Below are 19,985 nucleotides of genomic sequence, written 5' to 3'. Positions count from 1 at the left end.
AATGTGAAAAGGAAACATTGTTTTTAAATAAACTTTTAGAAAATGAGGCATTCAAAAGCAACTGAAAACTCAAACTGTCTTGCAACCACCAGTCAAATAATACCAAAAGATAGAGGTAAGGTGGGGAGGTAGAGGTAAAACGGTGAGATACTGAGAAAAAGTATAGTGAGATGCAAGGGGCAGAGAGCTTAGTGCCGAGAGAATGCAGACATAAGAAAAGGTATAGAAAAATTGATCAGGGGAGTATGAAGTAGAGGAAAAGGTAGAAAGCGTGGTGAAGTAAGAAATTGAAGCGTAGAGAGCAAAAAAGTGAAGTAAAGAGAAAGACAGGTGAGGTAGTATCAAATGTATAGCGTGAGAGAGATGATAAGATTGACAAATAGAGAGAGACCGAGGTTAGATAGATGTAAAGGAATATTATGTAGAGGCGGTGAGTTGAAATAGAAAATGAATGGTACAGGGAGATGAAAGACGAAGAGAAGGTCATGATAGTTAAAAAGGTAGGTGTTGAGAAAGCGGTATTGAAAAAGGAGTAAGGTAGATAAAGAGGGGAGGTGGAGAGAACTTGGGTAGTGATGGGTGGAAATGAGGTGAGATAGCAAACAAATGGTAAGGTAAATTTGAAAGGATAGTTTGGGTAGAGACGAATGATAGATGAGGTACAGAAGGGAGACAGTGAGAGGCAATAGGTGGAGGGTGCAGTAAAGAGCGGACTAGAAGTTAGAAATACAAGAGGTATATAAAGATTTAGATGGATTACAGTTAAGGAGGTGATGTAAAAAGATACGTTTGAGAGATGTGAAGTAGATAGAAGGTGATACTTAAAGGTGTGATGGGGACACGACAGTGAGATGCAGACACGCTTGAGTTGAGGTAGAGGGAATGGGTAGAGATGTAGAGGCAGGCACAGAAAGCAAGAGTGCTGCGGCTGTGAGAAAGTTAGACAGGTGGGGAAGAGAGAAGTCTACAGGGGGAGAGGTGAAGTTGACAGATGAGAGGGAGTTCTGATAGTTGGTAGGTTCGTAGAGAAGCGAAGATGGGTAGATAGAGGGGGATGTAAGCAGAGCGATTGGCTAAGTAGAAGAGGTGAGGTGAAGTGAGGATAGACAGATTATTTTTAATTTAATTGCTAGCAGCTGCCTGAGAGCATGAGTTTTTTTCACTGTTTATGCAGGGCATACACAGCTGTCAAATTATAAAGGAATCTGTTTTCATGCACACCATTGTCTTTTTTTTTTCTTCTATTTTTTGTGTGGCAGTTTTATATACTGCAAACTCGACCCGAAGGTATTTGAGGGCTTTACATGTACACCAGTTCTATTACACTAGTTCACACTTGTTTATTTTTTAGGTTTGGGGATAATAAGTGATTTGCCCAGAATCACAAGGATGTTAAGCCGACGAAGAAACTCGAACCTGGTTCCCCAGTTCTAAATTTGGCAGCTCTGGGGACCCCCACATCCTCTCCCCACTTTACCAGAGGGCCAGGGCTTTAAGTGGGATGCAAAAAGTGTGTGAGGTTGTCTGTAAAAGGGGCGTAGCCTATTGTTGTGTTTAGATTCCGTATGCATTTTCCCGATTCATGCCCTGATATAGGTACAATTCCCATTGCCCTTATATAGGCATAGAAATCCAGTCCTTATTTAGGCATAGTCCATACAGCCCAAATACAGGCATGGCTACGTCCATCCGTTTATCAACATCACAACGATTTCTTGGAAAACCAGACTCTCAAGCAGAAGGGACTTCCCCTAGCCTGGATATTGATTTCTCCAAGAAACTCATTATTATGCATGAACAACTATTCCTTAGGGGTACATCCATGACGTTCGAATGCCTGACTTTACGTCAAAGCTGGCGTTCCTAAACACCTTCAAGGTATAAAAATACCTTCACTTGCTATGGCAAAGCACGGTGTGGTTCGGTGCAGTTAGACTACCTACTTGCACGACGCAACTGGTTACAGCAAGTTCCGAATGAAGCCAACTCTCCAGCTGACGCACTGATCAGAAGCTGTCCTCCTCTGCAGAGAAATCCAGCTCCAGTGTTTCTGACTCCCCTTGTGGGGTGTTGGAAAATCGAGTCCGTGAAAGAGATACAAACCTCTCTCTTTCTAAGGTATGGAGCTGATTAGAACCTAGAGAAACCTTTGGCAATTCTTGGCAAAAACTAAACCTATGCTACAGAACAAACTTACTTCTTCCCTCGTACTAGACCTAGGTTAGATACATTGGGGTAGGCGTATTTTAGAAGCACCAGTTGAGTATTTTAGCCTGTGCTATTTATGTATGTATTTTTATGTCATAGCACTAGACAATGCTATTACAGTATTCTTTTAAACTACTGTTTACGCTGTACGCATTATACTTTGCATTCTGTCGAACGATTGTAGCAGTTCACCTCTCTTGCATGAGAAAGAAGACTGTTCAATAAACCCCTTTTATTGAAACGCCCGTCTCTCTATTTTTTCTGCAACTCTGTAGAAACGAAGCATGCACGATTGACTGAGTGAAATACTTATCTATTGTTTCCGCGACTCTGAGAGATACATTTCTTATTCTTGGGAAACAAAGTTGTTATGTTTATGCGGTGGTCAGAAACTAATCCCTTCTTGTATATTCGAGAAAGTTTCTAGTGACCTCTGAGCTAGCTGGCACTCACAATTAAGTTCAGTATATTGAATAGAGACATACTGACCTCAGTCCTATGGGACATCTATAGGATATATTATTCCAACACGCAGAGCCTATTGGTAATATAGGAACTACACTACACTATATAAGGGCACAGCTTAAGCACCTAAATTACATTTCTATGATTCCCATAGTGTGACATCTGAGTGTTTTGGTTCCTCTCTGAGCTTTCTATTATTCCATCTAGATCTAGAACACAACAACTGACATACACCAGCCAGGACTATTGGCTTTGTTCACTGTTCTCTGTTTAAGATAAATGAGTAATAACAATTACTTTGTCGTAAATAATTAATATTGACATTTTTTCATTTCTGAAATTTGTTGGAACTTTGAATTAAACATTACTGAGTCCTGTGGAATAGGTATTGTATTGTAGTTGCATTTATATAGCGCTTACTACCCCTGATGAGTCATCAAAGCGATTTGTCGGTAGTGGTCTTCAGAATGTCTCAATTACTCCTTTTATGTTCACTCTGTTAGACATACATGGCCTTTTTCTCTTCACATCTCCATCTACATATCTTGCATCTCATCTCTTTGCTCTTCAGAACCCTCTTTTCACTCTCTTGAATGCACTTTCTTGCATCTCATTCGCTTCACCGTCCCCAAACACACAATGCACCCACTCACCACTGTATTTTCTTTTACTTTCACCTAGTCAATATTTTTGTCAACTGTGTACCTCTTTCACACGTGCATAGAATCACATTTGAAACTGGAATACATGACCAGAGAGTCTAAGGATTAGATGAGCATGCATTCTGAACCCAGTTATGACCCACTGATGGCACAGGGAGAAATTCGCACTCCCTTCAGCCTCGCTCTAAAGCTCTCAATCGCGGCACGTTTTAAACACCTGGAAGCGACTCGGTCCAAAGTATGCAGTAGCAACAGTAATATGCTACACGAAAAAAAAAACCATAAACTCAACATCCTGGAAAATAGCTAAGACTAGGAATGCAAGATGAAATAAAACGTGAAATATAAACAAGTGTACATTGCTGAAATGGATCACTCTAACGTTTTTTAACATTTTTGATCCCTTGACTAGCGGTTCTTCTCGGATGCCTTCCTCTATGTAAATGTCGCTGTTGAGCAAATCATAAACCTGTGCTTGTTCCCGGGCCTCAAAGCCGGAAGTGCAGTCTCCGTCAGACAGGATTTGTTGTATGCACCACGGAGCAGGCAAGGTACTTGGTTGAATGAGTGATGCATTAGCACTTGGTACCCTTTATCAAACATGTAGTGTATGTCTCAGTGTGCAGTAATCTTATAACCCTGCATTTTACGCTGGATAGAACTGCGAGCTGGTAAATGGAAGAAACCTTTTCAGAGTCGGAATTTGATCTTGTAAAAAATTGCTGCATTTTTATTATCTGGAATTGTACGTCGGACTCAGTGTGATATGTACTCTGCTTGATATTTTCTCTTTGTACATTAATTACTTGAAATTACCTTAGCAAATGACGCTGCTCATCACGTCGGCAAAGTTCTTTAAGCAATAGATTGATTATATTTAACTATCTCTCTTACACAAACACACTACCTTGCCTACTCCTGCCTCAGTTCCGCTTTTCTTGCTCTGCCAGGCAGCTCTCATGCTAGTTGCATGCAGCATAAAAAATAAAGTTTATATTTGGGAGGTGTCGTGCCAACGTAGATATTTGACTGTACTTGGCTGTAGCTGTTTCGTCAAGATTGCTCGTACGGGTGGGATGGTGTTTATTTGAACGACTGGCTACTTATTAGTGTGGAAATAGCTGCCTTAATGAAACAGGCGCTCATCTTTATGAACAAACCTTGGCTCTAAGCCTTGCATACGAAAATCAATGCGGCCTCGCTATACATCTTAATATCTATCCAAAAACGTTCCCCCTGGCAAGTCTTCCCCACGACACCTACCAAAATCCAATCACAACTCTGCTCGTTCAAACTCCCTGCGTCCAAAATCTTGTGCATACAACACCGTTGCAATATCATTCCATTAATAAATACCCCCTGCCCCCAATCTTCAGCAGAGTCTGAACATGACCATCGTTTCCTGCAACAACTTTAAAATAACTTTTAAAGTTATGTACCAAACAACTACCACAAAACCCCCAGAGTTTTTCCATCCCACCCTCCTCGCTCAAATATTTACATCCCTTGTTGGTACCCAAGAAGCCAAGCAAAAATTAAATCCTGTCAACTTAAACTGGTGTACTTTTCCCATGAGATTCGGCCTCTCCTCCTGCCGATGTCACTAGAACTTGCCCACTGCTCTATACTGTCGGCCTGCTGTCCAAAGTTTCCCCCTGGGGACCACACTGCATGACAAGTTGCTTCCCATTGCACTTTGAGCACTCATGCTGATATTTGCAGTAGTCCCGTAAGCATTGCCCCCGGTTGTAAGACCAACATGCCCCTCCACTCCCCACCTACCCCTGTCCTGTTACTATCACCCACACTGGTATGTGATGTCTTCGAAAGGGCTTGTATATAAGTGGCGAGCCACTCACTGTATAAGTTGAAGGGGCTGGCCTTTCGGGAGTCATAGTTTGTAAGAATAGCTCGTCGTTCAATTGTCCTCATCCTCCTTCTCCACGAGGCGAGCCCTGAACTCCTCATCGTACCTCACGAAGGCCCAACCCCTGAAGGTAACCTGCGCCTCATGCACCACATCAAGGTATTTAAACAAAGCCACACACCTCTCTGGAGATTTTTTGCAACAAACACTCGCATAAATGGGGAAGGCTGCAGTACAGTTCTCTATATTAACTGTCACTTTAGGTCAGCGAGACAACTCATACTCCTCTTCTTTAGAGCCTTCTTTAACCCGCACCTCTCTATGCAACAGCTTAAATCACTCTGCATACTCCCCTTTCCAGATGCGCTCTTTGGTAGTCAACCTTAAAAGAGCCCCAAGTGGCTTGGTAATGCCCATACAAGGCAACCTTTTGCATTTAACCTCATTACTCTTTCTTTTCTCCTGGTGTCTTGTCACCTACAGTTAATGACACCCCAGAATCCTGCGCCTTGCTAGTCCCTCTCCTGCTCACTTCTGCATGACTTGGTCTGCTTCTGTACCTGTGCCTTGATCTTGAACATACCTACCAGTTGGATAAACCTGCATTTGCATTGCCAACTCCATTACCTGCACCCCTAACTTCAACCCCTGCTACAGTGCTCGCCACGCTAGACGCCTTACCTGGCCTCAAGGTCGGGGCCTGCACTAAAGCTTCTCTGCCTGCCGCAGAGGTCACTTTGTGACTGGACACTACTCTTGCTGGAATATCTGCCACCAATTGCAAAACACCAAGACTCCCCTTACAGTTAGTAGTACCCAGTGCCTGGGGACCATCTTAATGCGACTCCCGCCATTCATCCTTGCTACCTTCGCCTCCCACACTCTCCCCCTCTTCCAATTCATCCTGTCCATAATCCAACTCCTATTCCCACCTCTTCACACCTACCACCAACAATCTGCACTTGTGGCAGGTACTTCCCCACCCTCATTGCCAAATTGCGATTTGTATAATTCCAGTCTTTGCCGCACCAATGGTGGGTACAGCTCTGAGCCGGCCGCACAGATCCATGCTCTGTCTTGGGTCCGGGGTCACCAGGCCGCACTAGACCTTCCCGGCTGACTGGATCCTGCCACTTGCAATGACCCACCCTCAAACCTCTGGCTGGCAGTAACCGGGCCCTACACTGCCAAACCCCACCCCCTCTCTGGTGGAATGCCTCCTGCCTTAACCAAACTACAGAGGGTGCAACTAGCACATGAGCAGGCAAATAAACACAATTGCCCTGTGATAGGGTCCCCCACATTCCCTGAGAAACATTGCGTTCCCCTGAACACAACTCTTGACCTTCATTGGCATAAAACCCAGCTGCTCCTGACAAGCCTACAGGTCCCTGCGTGATAAATAATGCAGGGAAGGATATGCCCTCGCATTTAAATCCTGCACAGCTATCCCACTCCCCCCTCCGTCCTGCTGCTCATTGTCTCCCAAGAGCACCCGGTGCTCAGCATCATCGCCAGAGCCCTCTACAATTCCTCCTGCCCCTTCCCTCTCTGTATCAGGCTTTAGGGCCGTCTCCGCCCACTGCTGTCATGTGGGCTAATGACCCCACGCGGCTGAGAGGTGTTACTGCACCCTCGCTCAGCAGCATCTCTGGGTGCAAATGATGCCGCAGAGGAGACAGCACATCCCGTGGACCCGTCGCCCTACACAGACACCAAAGACGCCGTTAAGGCCCTGAAAGAAGGGCGCGTGCCTCCCCGCGATGCGTTCCCTCAGCCACAACTTACAGTAGTGATGCAAGAAACCACAGCGTCCCCCTCTCCCAGGCCCTCACCTTGCCTGGCTGCCCCCTGCACTACATTAGCCGAGGCGCTGCAAGCACCTCTCGCCTCCAAAAATAGCACGCGGCCCTTTCTGCCCCCAAAAGACCTGTGGCCATTGCTACCCGAGAAGGCTGAGCCGCCCCACACCCAGTGGCCTGCCTATTGTGCTCTTACTGACTTTGGGGGACAAGGGCGAGCAGGACATAGTAGCCGCCGCCACCCCTGCCGCAGACCTCCTGGGGCAATCCACACCGGGGCCGCCTGCCTAATCTTAGGGCCCCTGCAGGTAGCAGATCATCTCTGCAGGCCTCATGCAGCACCTGCAAGGCCTTCTTGACGCTCGCAGGCAAAGCCATCACCGAGACGTTAAGCATCAACTCAAACCCTATAAAAGGGAGAAATGGATCTAACTGAAACTAATACCACCAAATACTCACCAAACAAGTGCGAACAGCCACTAAAACTAGCCAAACTAGCTAAACTGGGAAAAATTGAGTACAGACTCTACCAGCCAGGTGTTCCCAAAATCTAAAATGACACCCTGCCGTAACTGTCATCTCACTAACATGTCCTCTGTGCCCCAAGACCAATTCTAAAGCCCCTTGTCCCTGGACCCTACCACCTACCCGAATATTCTCGAAGGGTAGGGCATTTTGTCAACACCCCAAAACCACATTCTCTAAAGAGCAGCGGAATATCACACTCCTGGGGCTACCAATTGAGCAATGCAGTAGAACAGAGATTCTGTATAATTATTATGTATCATGAGGGTCTGGTTGCAAGATAAATTAGTCCTGTCGCTAAATTTGGGCACTGTTAATATAACTAACACCTGCAGAAAGGATGATTGTTAATATCCACAACATTCCGGTAATTGGAAAACTTTCAAAAATGTATTGTTGTAGCTAGTTGATTGGGCCTTTAACAGATAAAGCGCAGTGCCACATTTCAAGGTAACGGTAAAGTCAGTGCAATATTGCAATGGAATTGTAAATTCATTGGCAAATAGCTTCCACCAAATTTCCTTTTGTTTAAATAATAATAAAAAAACGTGTCTCTTTGAGTTCCTTTTTGGGAACACCGGACTAACGACGAGAAACTTGACAAGCCCAAGTGTTTGACTTATGTACAGTGAAAATGTGGTACTAAGATACAGTAATAAACCGCACAGGCTTCGGACAAATGGCAGCAGCAGTACTCAGTGAGTCTTGAGACTACCGTTGAGTAAGTCTTGTGGTGCACTGTGTAGAGTGTATAAAACCCATCTGGAGTATGGTCTTTTTCTTGTTTCCTCACTTTGGACATAAAATACCCCACTCTAGAGCCCCCCCTATTTTAACTCTTGCCTACAGACCAATTTAGCTGTCTGTTGTTGAAGACCTATCTTGGACATTACCAATACTTACAATGGGCTTTGGCACACACCATTGCTCACCAGTTGTCGGCTTTCTTGTCATTCATTTGCTTGCTTCTTATGTTGGTTTTATGTCCTATTCTTTAATTTTGTCTCTACACTGGAGTAACGCTGCATTACCATCCTTATGAGTGGATGACCTGTATGCTTCCATTGAAGTGCACACAAAGTGATGAGTAGAATTGCAGAATTAATCTTAGCCATTGACAATTCCTTGGACTGCATCCCAGTCTGTAGTTTTTATATTTACCCCCCATGCCACCTCCGATTAGACCCAGCCATATGAAAACCAGTCTTAGTCCTTCTACAGTAGGAACAGTCCATCCTGAGTTGCCAGGCCAAGTTCTCTCTGAACCCGACCACAAATAACCCAAGGCCTTTTCGCCCTGGTTGTGACTCTTCAGCTGGGTGCAGATTAGTTCCATTGACACAGTGAGCATGGGGCACATGTCTGGCTATACCGTCAAACTCAAGGTGCTGAACTGAAGTTAACAAAAAAGTGATAGGTTTAATGCTTGAATTAGTCTCAGCTTCTGGTAATTACGAGCCAGGACAAAACTGGTCTGGGGTTGCTTGTGTTCTGGCAAGGGAGGACCTGGTCTGGCAGTTTGGCTTGGAATGTTCCCATTGGAGCAGGGTCAAGACTGATTTACATATGGCTAGGTCCAAACTGAGCTGACATGGTCTGCAAAATAACAATGGACTGGGACGTGGCCTGAGTAATTAATTCAAGTATTTCACCCATCATTTTTTAAATACCCATCACTTTTGTGTATACTTGCATGCTTCCATGGCTTAGGTCATTGAACTACTTTTTTTCTTTTACTTTGAGCACTCCATGGAAGCTCATGTGTTTTTTTGATTCAACCCCCTACCCGCCCCCTCCACCCGTCCAATATGCTGCTTTCCCCCTAATTTTCTCATCCCGTTTTTTGGGTTTCGCCTGCCGAAGGCTGCGCTCTGCGCAGCTCTTCAGCGCAGGTGAAATCCTATGTCAACAATAAGCACTTCGGGAACGTCCCCCGGCTCTCATTGGCTAGCTCCATAAATGGAGGCTAGCCATTGGGTGCCGGATCTGTCCGTCAAGGCCGGACCAGATTCGGGGGCGTTCCCGAGATTTTTTCCCTGGGCGGAGTTTCGTTTTTTCCCGTTCCCTCCCCTTTCACTGAAAGTGATTTCAGATGCGCTGTCCATTCCCGCCCCCCTCCGTGTGCCTCCCCGCCCCCGCCCCCCCTCGCTGTCCTGTGCACGTTTCCCGCCTCCCTCCCGCCGTCCGTGTCCTCTCCCGCCCCCCCTGTCCTCTCCCGCCCCCCTCCACGCCCACAAATCCTCAAAATCCGGAAGCTTGTGTCCGCCATTTTCTCTCCTTGCAGTGAAGGTAAGCCCGTGTTTGTTTCCCTCCGTGCCTTCTTCCCCCTGTCCGTTTCCCGCCCCCCTCCCGCTCTCCGTGTATTTTGTTTCCCTCCGTGCCTTCTTCCCCCTGTCTGTTTCCCGCCCCTGTCTGTTTCCCGCCCCCCTTCCGCTCTCCGTGTATTTTCGCTGTCTGTGTCTCCCCCTGTCTGTTTCCCGCCCCCCTCCCGCTCTCCGGTGTGCCCCGCTCTGAAATCATGCTAATGTAACGCCAACCCCTTTCGTATACAAGTTCTACTGTATCTATTCTACTGCTGGGCCGCGATTCTACACCCTTGTGGCCCGGTTCCACTGCTTCAAAACTACGCAAATACAAAATGTATGGTTTGGTACACAGGCTTGGGAATTTCTCTGTAAAGCAGCAGGGGGCTGTGTGAGTTTAAGCGTCCTGTTTGGGTGGGCGTGCCTGTTATGTTGGGCGTGTCCTGTATCGAAGTGCGGGGGCTGCTTCAAGGGAATTATGAAGTCAAGGGCGGGGAGTCGTTGGGTGAGTAATGCAGCGAGGGCGGAGCTCGGTCGTCGAGGCCCTGCCCGCTCCGCGGGAGCTCCGCCAGCCCTGCTGCTCTGAGAGGCGGTGGCAGTACCAGCGCGAGCCCCGGCGGAGGCAGCGCGAGCCGGGAGCTACGGGGTGCTGGGGCTCCAGAAACGGGACTGCGGGAGCTGCAGCTGGGGAAGTCGGCCGTGGCTCATGGACCCGAGCCATGGGCAACACGGCGCACAAGACCCTGCCAGGTATGGGGCAGGGCGGGCAGAGAGGCACACGCGTGGGTACCTCCTGGTCACTGGAGTACCAGATCCCACGGGACAGTGCCCGGGCAGGCCTGTGCCATCCGGGGGACCCTTCAGCGAACCGGGATGTAGAGCGTCCTGCCCACCGCGAAAGGTGCAACGGTGGCTTCTCCTTCCCGTGCAGTCCGAACAGGGTGCGACCCTGGGGTGCTAGGGATGTTTGCGCTCGGCTGGTCCTTCAGAGTGTGTGGGCTGGGGTCGGTCGTCCTCTGCCAACCCTTTTGCTTATCCGGCTGGACCCCCTCACTGAAGTCTGTAGCGCGGGGTGTCGGGTCTTTATTATAGTGCATTTGGTATAGATAGGAGTGTCAGCCTCGGTCCCCTCCTCTCCACAGCTTTGAGTGAACAGTGTGTACTCTTGGGCAGGGCTCGTATGTGAGTTTCGGTTTTGCACGACTGGTTTATGTTCGCTGCTGTGCTCTAATGGTGTGTTGAGTGATGGTGAGAGGGTGCGGGCAGTGTTTGCTGCGCACATCACGCTTACTTATTCTCTGTCTGAACTCACGCATGTAGTGTTACTTTTACCAGTACTGTCGTCCAAAGGCGTGTGAGTTGAGGATACCTGAATTTTGTGCACGGGGCGTTGCATTCCAACCCGGCGATGGAGTCCACGCGTCAGCTATCTTAATTAAGCATTTGTGTTCTGTTGTTGGATAGCAGTGATGTCTGTTTTCTGTACAATTTGACTTCCACTCCCTTGTGACACGTTCCACCTGCGGGTTGATTTATTTGCCCTCTTTTGGTGCGATTGGCAGGTGTGATGTGCGGTTTAATCCAATGTCCTTTTCGGTAAATGCCCCAGGCCGAGTGACTGGCTCCCCGCAAAGGCTCGAGATGGCAGGTGCACGTGGTGCTAGGGTGCCGTGCCGGTGCTCTGTCTTTGTATAGTCTGTGGTCCTCAAAAGAGGCACGCGTGTGCCCCGGTGCCTCTCTTCTCCCCTGCTGTTCGCATGTGTTTGTGGACGGCTGCTTTTGTTTGCCATCCTTGTGGCCTCGCCAGGCGGGCGTGCTTTTCGTTTTGTCTGCTTTGGATGGCGGGTGGGGGGCTCAGGGTGGCCTCGTCTTCCTGTCTTCTTCCGCGGAGCTGGGAAGGAGAGCGAACAGAGACACTGAGAGGCGTGTTTGTGATAAGGTTTTTAGTCTTTCTGTAATGTATATCTGATAAGTATATCCTAGCACTTTCGAATGCTGATTATGTTTTTTTGCACTATGTTGGGCATTTCTATGTATGTGTCGCCGTGAATAGCTCCAGCCTCCAGGTCAGATATTTTGCTGACTGCTGTCTGCATCTTTTGTTAAGGGGGACTGGAAGCCTACATTGAAGCGATGGGCGGGGCCTAGTCCTCGAGGTCAGTGTTTCTATATATTTCTTTCACTGGGTGTACTTGCGCTGTCAGATCCTTTACTGTTGGTCTGAGGAGTATACTGGGTGGGGAACGAGAACAAAGATGTTTGCCGAGGATCACACAACTGAGTGAAACAGAGGTGCCCTTATTTGAAAGAAGTTTATTTCACTATGTTAGAATCCTGTATATGAATACCAATGTGTACATTTGTGCTGCGAAGCGATGAGTGGGACTGCGACCCCCAACTTTGACCAGATTTGATCCCAGGCGCAACAGCAAACTGCTCCAGGCTGGGCATGTTTTGATACTTGTGTGAATCGTCTGAGTTTTAGATCCATCCATATAACTCGTGCACCCAGCACTGACTATCCCTATAGGGCTTACTGAAAGTGACGGCAATTCCTAGACGTGGGTTTTAACTGTGCGGCACCGGTCACAATTGTGCGGCACCGCTCTACTCTGGAGCAGAGCTGCTTTGATAGGCTAACACAATGCAGACATTTGTCGGGTGTAAGCTGCAGCTTTAACGCAGCACGGCAGGCACTGCCGTGCTCTTTCAGTTCCAAGCGCTAGCACAAAAGGCACTTTGTTGTGTAATACAAATATTCCTGGAATTACCTTTCTAAAAGGGGACCCGGTGTGCATAGCGGCACGCAAACCCCCGCCCCAGCCGCTTTATAAACATTCATTATTGCTACTGTGCTATCAGTCACGATTTGCACCATGTCGGCGCTTTACCGTCCAGATATTATTAGAAAAATATCAGCTCGTGTGGAGCCTGCTAATGGGAACTTTCCTGCCTGAGTGGGCCTGCTTGAGTAGATGGTTTCAATTTAAGGAGTCTGTCTGCTTACCGTTCTTATGCAGCCCCACCCCGTTCTAAAACTAGTATTCTTTTTATTTTGACCAGTCCTATAGGTCTCTGTAAATTGAATGGTCGCCTAGCGCCAAAACAAAAACAAGCGTGTAGTGCGTCCAGCAGCCACAGTGGCCTTTGTTCTTCGCCAGCGCACGTAGGCATGCTCTTTTTGGGGTCTGCACAATGGGACCTGCGACAGCTGGGGAGCCTCCTTGGACCCCACTGACACATAGTGTGTGGTACTAGAACAGGCCTGGGCACGTGCGCCCAGCCCATTTACCTCCATACACCCACCCATCACGGGTGGGTGTATGGTGTGGGTTACAAACAGGCAGAACACTAGAACTACAAGAAGGAAAACAAGCATTTACAATGCAACGGTTTCGCCTTTGGAAAAGTTAGAGCTATTGGCAATGTAAATGACAATGCCATTTATTTATCTGTTTTCAAAACCAACACATAAATACAAATTTTGTAATTTACAATGCCAATAGCTAAAACTTTTCCAAAGGCGAAACCGTTGCATTGTAAATGCTTGTTCTGTGTTGCTCCAAATCCCTCCCTGGTCAATTCAGAAAAGCACAGCAACATGTTTATTTTTCCAGATTTTAAAAAAGGTACAGCTTTATCAGGTTGTTTTTCTTTTATCCCCTGCATCCCCGATTAGATTTAATGAAAGCCCAAGCTTTGGCACGAAAAGGCAGCACATATGGTGCTGGGTCGGCTGCTGCACTCACTCAGCCTACATCTGATGAAGAAGATTTACTTGGATTGATTGGATAGAATGTTGCCCTTTCCCATATGGTTGAAAATCTGCTCCCCGGGCTGTTATAGATGCCGAATGCCCTGAGTATTTGTTCCAGTTCGGAGTTTTATAGAAAGTAAATTGCAAGTGTTTGTTCTGGCACCTTCTCAGACAGCTATTATGTTCTCTTTTAGATATTTTTTTTATTTTTAAGTTGGATTGGGTCAGCAGCCTTTTTTTAATTCTATTCCGCCTTTCCCGGGTGGAATTTGAAAAATAAACCATGCAATTCGTAAAGATTTAACATATTGTTCTGTTTGGCGATACCTTAAGATGCGCCTTTGCTATTTCTCCAGTATTTCTTTATTTTATTTCTTGTTTTAAACAATGTTTTACAAGCAATCATTGGCAAATCCAATCGCTTAGTTCTCTTGTTAAAAAGGTGAGACTTCTAGTATTTGCCATTGCTTGTTAGCATATTGTCTGGTACTGGAGGTCTAGTTTGACATGTTTTATCCAGTTTTCAAAGGCACCTCAGGAATACTGTTCTCATTTCGGCAGGGTCTCATATACAGTTTTGTGTCCAGATCCAAAGGCCACCTCTGTTCTGTTTCTAGCATGGTATTAATAGTTAATGCGCGGGTCCCGCTACTCTTGCTGTCACCTGGTCTAGGGAGGACCACAGGCTCCAGGCTCCCCTGTGCTTGGCGCCCACCAACAGCATCACCTTTTAGCATCCGGAGGCGCTTTGAAAAACATGGCGCGGGCTCCACAGCATGGGGCATGCCAGGGCCGTACCCGGGCCAAGGGCAGACACGTCTGCGGCCGATCGAGCCTGGGCTGGGCCGCCCCCCTTGGTCCCTGTCAAAGAAGTAAGCAGACTAGGCCCCTGAACATCGCTTGGTTTAAGGTCAGTGCCACAATACCCCTCTACATATCTTACTGTACCGGTGGGCTCCTCCGTATTGGTTGATTCTCATCTGGGGTTAATGAGTATATGTTTTAGACAAGAACAGGTGCCCTACTGCCATCTTGAACAAAAGTGGTAACTGCACAGCATCCACATCAACAGAGTTAGCAGAAAACAAGTAGGAAAAATGGGCAAGCGAATTTGTGCGGATAAGAAACAAACAGCACTCCCAAAACCTAAAGCCCAACCCACTTCCATTGACAGGATGTTAGAGAGAGTAATAGGAGGAGTGGCAACAGAAATAGAGCGGACTGAGAGACGACTTTAACTCACCCCAAACCTGGATCTTCCATTGTCCGATTTGGATATACCACAAGCACCAGGCCCCTTGGTTAGCGACAACCCCAGGCCCCAGACAACTATACACCAAGTGTCCAATGCTGAATTGCATACGGGGATAGCACCTAGATGACCAGTGAAACAAGCATTTGCAATGCAATAGGTCTCGCATTAGGAAAGTTTGAGCTATTGGTATTGTAAATGGCAAAGTTTTTATTTATGTTTCTTTTTTTTTAAATAGCTAAATTAATAGCTTCGTCATTTACAATGCCAATAGTTATAACTTTCGCAAATGTGATACCTATAGCATTTGTAATGCAATATGTTTTGTATTTACAAACCGCGAGAGGACAAAAAAAAGCTCCGGACCACCGCCTCCTCCCAGGCCTTCAAAAGGGACCTCAAAGTTCTCCTCCTCCTCCAGAGACACCTCCAAAAGTAATTCACGTCCTCTTGCTATTTGTGAGGAAGACTTCCCACTACTGATAATTTCTACTTTCCATGACCATGGAAGTGCCTTCCCAGTGTATGCCTGTGATTGGAGGGTCTGCCTTTTTGCAGTATTTTCCATGTACTGGTGTTCGGTGCCCTTTTGTAACATGCACACACCACTCTGCCCTTACAACACACGGCTGCTACCTCTCACATGTCTTTGCCTTTGATACTTGCACAAGTGCCACCTTGCCCATGTAACGCTTGTTCCTGAGCCTGAGTGTCTAGCACTTATTGCAGGACTATACCTCTAATTATACTCTGTTTTCTCTTATAACTGCACACTTGTCACTTTCATTCCCTCTTGTGCACTTTTGACTACCTCATGTATTTTGGTTGCTCACAATTTTTACTCAAGTATTTTGTTTGCTCACGATTGTCACTATTACCTTTACTATCTCATGTATTTTTGGTTGCTTATAGTTTTTACTACCTCATGTATTTTGTTTGCTCACAATTGTCACTATTACCTTATGTAAGTAACGTATGTTTTTGCAACCTGTTCTTTTGTAATGTTTCTCATTCTGTTTCATTTCTGTTCCTAATGTGAAGCGCTCTGACGCCTTCGGGTAAAGTCCGCGCTATATAAAAATGCATAAATACATAAATAAATAAATACCGCCTTCGGGTAAAGTCCGCGCTATATAAAAATGCATAAATACATAAATAAATAAATACCGCCTTCGGGTAAAGTCCGCGCTATATAAAAATGCATAAATAACTAAATAAATAAATACCGCAAATCAAACATCCTCGTTACTCTGCCGGCCTGCGACCAGGAAGTCAGGCAGGCCGGCGCGACAACCGGAAACAGGAAGTAGGAGGGCGGGAGCCTACCCCGCCTCCCACGGAAGAGTCGCGAGTTGGAGCACCGGAGCAGGCAGGAGCCTACCCTGCGCCCCGGTGCCGAAGGAGGGAAGAAGAGTCCTGCTGCCGGGCCCTGCAGCTGAGAGCCGCCGCACGAAGGAAGCCGGTGAGTGGGTTGCTGGGGGGGGGGGGGCAGCTCATGTGTGTGCGCGCGCGTGCGAGGGGGCGGGCTGTGTATGTGTGTGTGCGTGTGTGTGTGTGTATGTGTCTTGGAGTGCGTGTGTGTGACTGTGGGGGAGGGGGGTGTGTGAGCGAGTGTGTCTGCGCGCGCATGTGTACGGCGCGGGACGCGACGTGCGCGTTCGCGCACACAAATCCAAGCTCATACACCCTCTTGTCCTCCTTCCCCCCAGACTGATCGCTATACGTCTCCAGCTGGACACATGCATCCGCTTGCGGATGCATTGCCAGCGAGACCCAAAAAGGAAAACCTAAAGTACCAGCGAGAACGGGTATGAAAAAGGTTACTGAAGAAATTATGGAGGATACAAATTTTGGGGAAGGAGGTTTATCCAGTAGCATTGATGTGGCCAATGAACAATCTGTATGGGGCACAAAACTAGTGGTGGATTTACAAATCCAGGTAAGGGCTATTGTAAAGGATGAGCTAAAACTGCTGGTAGAAAGGGTTGATAAGCTGGCAATGTTGCTCGAGGCCAGGGCAGGTAATAGAGGGGTAACAAACGGAAGAGAAGGGATTGACAGTGGTCAAGAAGCCCAGGCTACATCTAGTATCATGAAGGCTGCTCCTCACCCTATACAGAATAGCTCCCATTTCACTACAGCCTCAAATCAAGCCGGACAGCGCACTACAAGCTCTAGTAGGGCCAAATTTAACACCTGTACATCCACACAACAGTAGACCATGACAAGAAAGTAGACAGCGGGAGGGGGAAGGACTTAGTAAAAGTATTGAAATAAATAAAGAAAACTTCCCCCCACAGTGTATCAATTATGCCATCTGCTGCAACCCCTTATGTTGTTGTTCTGACAAGTATTCCCGAGCTTGGGAGGGGGCAAAATGAATGACACAAGGATTTAAAAAATAAATGCATGTTCTGGTTGGCCAAACATAAGCAATTTCATTATGAGGATGCAGGAGAAATTCTAACAACCCGCAGAGTCGGCTGGGTGGGCTGGAGATCTAAGGTTATACAGGGAGACTGCGTAGTGATATATTTTAGAAACCCACTAGTTGCCCGAGCAATCCTAAGTAGGGTTGACTAGAGACAGGAGGGGGCCATAAGAGCCCTTCCGCTAGGTTACTTTTACCCCCCAGGGAGGCCCCAACAATGTAGAAGGCAATGTGGTCGGGAGGGGAGACCTTTAAATCAAAACTATCGAAATGACAATTTAGATCATGATCGGCCTAGGCAGCCACCTTTCAATATTCCGATAACAAATAGATTTGGTGTCCTAGAAGGAGTAGATTGACTCTAGTCCAAAGGGTATGGGCTGAAGGAACACAGGTGAAAACTGTTCAAGTAGAGAAGATCATAGGCCAGCATATGAGACCAGAAGAGGGCACAATCAGTGGGAGGTTTGGAGGGACATTAAGGGGTAAAATGGATGGATGTAACATGGCTACAACTAACAGTCAATCTTGTATTTCCACCAATGAGACTGCCCAGAAAATAGATTTGAGTATTGGCGTGGCCCCGCACCCGCTCTCCCCAGAACTTGCTGTCATAGACAGTTGGCCGGATCCATCGAGGCTGAGAGTTCTATCTTGGAATGTAGCCAGTTTAGACATGTGAGATCTGTATGTTCCAAGAAACATGGGCAAGGGGGGACATCCCTAAATTAGGCTACGCTACGTATAGCGTAGCAGCGACATCCGGGGGGGGGGGGAAGGGGAGGCCATCGGGGGGGCTTTACATCTTGGTGGGCGTACACTAGGGCTGCACAACTACACAGTTAGAAACATATTCAAATGACATTCTGGGTATACAGAGGGTCCTAAATAAAGTTGACGCCTTTGTAAGGAAAGGGGGCTTGAGATTAATCTACAAAAAACCAAAATATATGGTGTCTAACTCGGCCAAAAGAACTCCACCAAACCCATGTTTGGATGGCAGACCCCTAGAGAGGGTATCTGTCTTTTATTATCTTGGTATTACAATCATAGAACAAATGGACTGTGGGCACAAATCAAAAAAACTAGCCTGCAGCGCCCAAACAGGGGCCCTGACCAAGGTATTTCGAAACTCTAGCCATAAACCGGTGGGCCAAGTATTAGAAATATGCAATGTACAAGCTAGAGGTGCTGCTCTACATGGAGCAGAAATGTGGGGTCACGGTCGTCCTGATAGCCTTTCACAAGCAGAAAATATCTTTGTTAGACAATTGTTTGGTCTCCCACGTAGCTCCCCACTGATACCGCTTCGACTAGATTTGGAGCTCAGGTCAATTGAGGAAGAAGGTTCTCTCAGACCCCTCTTATTCTAGAGACTCTTGTGGGTTACTCCAGAACTGGCTGAGAACAGGGAAGAACTAAGAGAGGTGACGAGTATACCCGGGACAGGGAGTTTACCACGGCTTACCCATATCTGGAAAAACTTTATGACCATGGGACGGGGTAATCCGTGGGATAATCCAGAATTGACATGTTCCAAGGTGTCAAGGCAAGGGCTAAAGGACTGTTATTGGGAGTACAAACTGGCCCAACTACAGGGGAACCAATCAATAGACAAGTTTACTGTAGCCTTTTTGGAAGTTAAAGAGCAGTACAGATTAGAGCCGGTACTTAATGACATCAAGCCGGTTGCTGCATGGAAGCTCTATTTACAATTCAGGTACAGGGTACTGCCGCTGCGTGTTTTTACAAATAAATGGGCGGGCTTCCAAACTCTGGGTTGCCCGGCCTGTAATAGCGCAGAAGAATCAGAATACACATGTTTTTTTTCTGCACTGGATATAAGAAAGTGAGAAAAAGATGGTAGATCCAAATATGCAGAAATTTGGGAACTAGGCAATGCTCAGCGGCTTTCAGGATAGAGAATAAGAAGCCTGCCACCAAAAATGCTATAGGGAGGCTAGCATCATATTTCAGTATGTGGTGTACCCATAGAGTATTCCTAAAATTGTCCCCAAAGATGGTGTTTAAATCTGCGTATACTCCTTTTTAATTGCAGGTATTTTATATGAACTGTGCGTTGAATCACTCTGGTCACTCTCTTCCACTCTCGTGTTGAGGGCCAAGCTACACAGTACTTGCCACTCCATGGGATCTGCCTGTAAGCTATCATCTTTGCGAGTTAACTTCTTGTGTTTTTTTTTTTGGCTAGGGCCCATTCCCTAACATCTCGTATCCATGTGGGCACATCCAGGCATCTTTGCCCCATCCAATTTATCGCTATTCTACGTCTGGCCAGAACCACCATGAGCTGTAGGAGCTTGTACGCTGTTTTTCGTTTTTTAGGTTTACTAGCAAACATTGGATTGGTTCTTCTCGGATGGAGATACCGGTGGTCGTTCGTACCCTTTCCACGACCTGTGCCCAGAACTGTCACCTCATAGGGAACGCCCACGCCAAGTGCAGAAAATCTGCGTGTTCTGCCCCACAGCTAGGGCACTTGCCATCATTATTTTGTGAGATGCGTCGCAGCGTTGCTGGGGTGAGATAGGTGCGGTGTAAGAAATTATAGTGGATCAATTTAAATCTGGCATTGCAGCGCAATGCATCCTTGATGCGGTGCTCCACATCTCTTCGCATCCAGGATTAAGGTACTGTATTCAGTGGACCTAAGGGAGTCCTTGCAGCTGGCCAGTGTTCCATTGCGGTCGAC

General features: G+C 47.0%; 1 protein-coding gene across 8 annotated transcripts in view; it reads left to right on the top strand.

Annotated features, from left to right (window-relative positions):
• The window catches only part of ST7 (suppression of tumorigenicity 7), a 606,638-nt gene that overhangs the window by 228,367 nt on the left and 358,286 nt on the right, over positions 1-19,985 (top strand). Inside the window, exon 1 of one of the 8 annotated variants that reach the window (XM_078674351.1) lies at positions 3,768-3,886. The exons of the other annotated variants lie outside the window; for them this stretch is intronic. The gene's annotated coding sequence lies outside the window, so the exon portion shown is untranslated. Of the gene's footprint in view, positions 1-3,767; positions 3,887-19,985 lie in introns of those variants that run through there. 8 annotated transcript variants of the gene reach the window in all.

This window comes from Lissotriton helveticus, chromosome 1_1 (genome assembly GCF_964261635.1).
Source record: "Lissotriton helveticus chromosome 1_1, aLisHel1.1, whole genome shotgun sequence".
In the NCBI taxonomy this organism is placed as follows: domain Eukaryota; kingdom Metazoa; phylum Chordata; class Amphibia; order Caudata; family Salamandridae; genus Lissotriton; species Lissotriton helveticus.
Note: the sequence above shows the minus strand (reverse complement) of the source record. Positions and strands in the feature narration are given on the sequence as shown.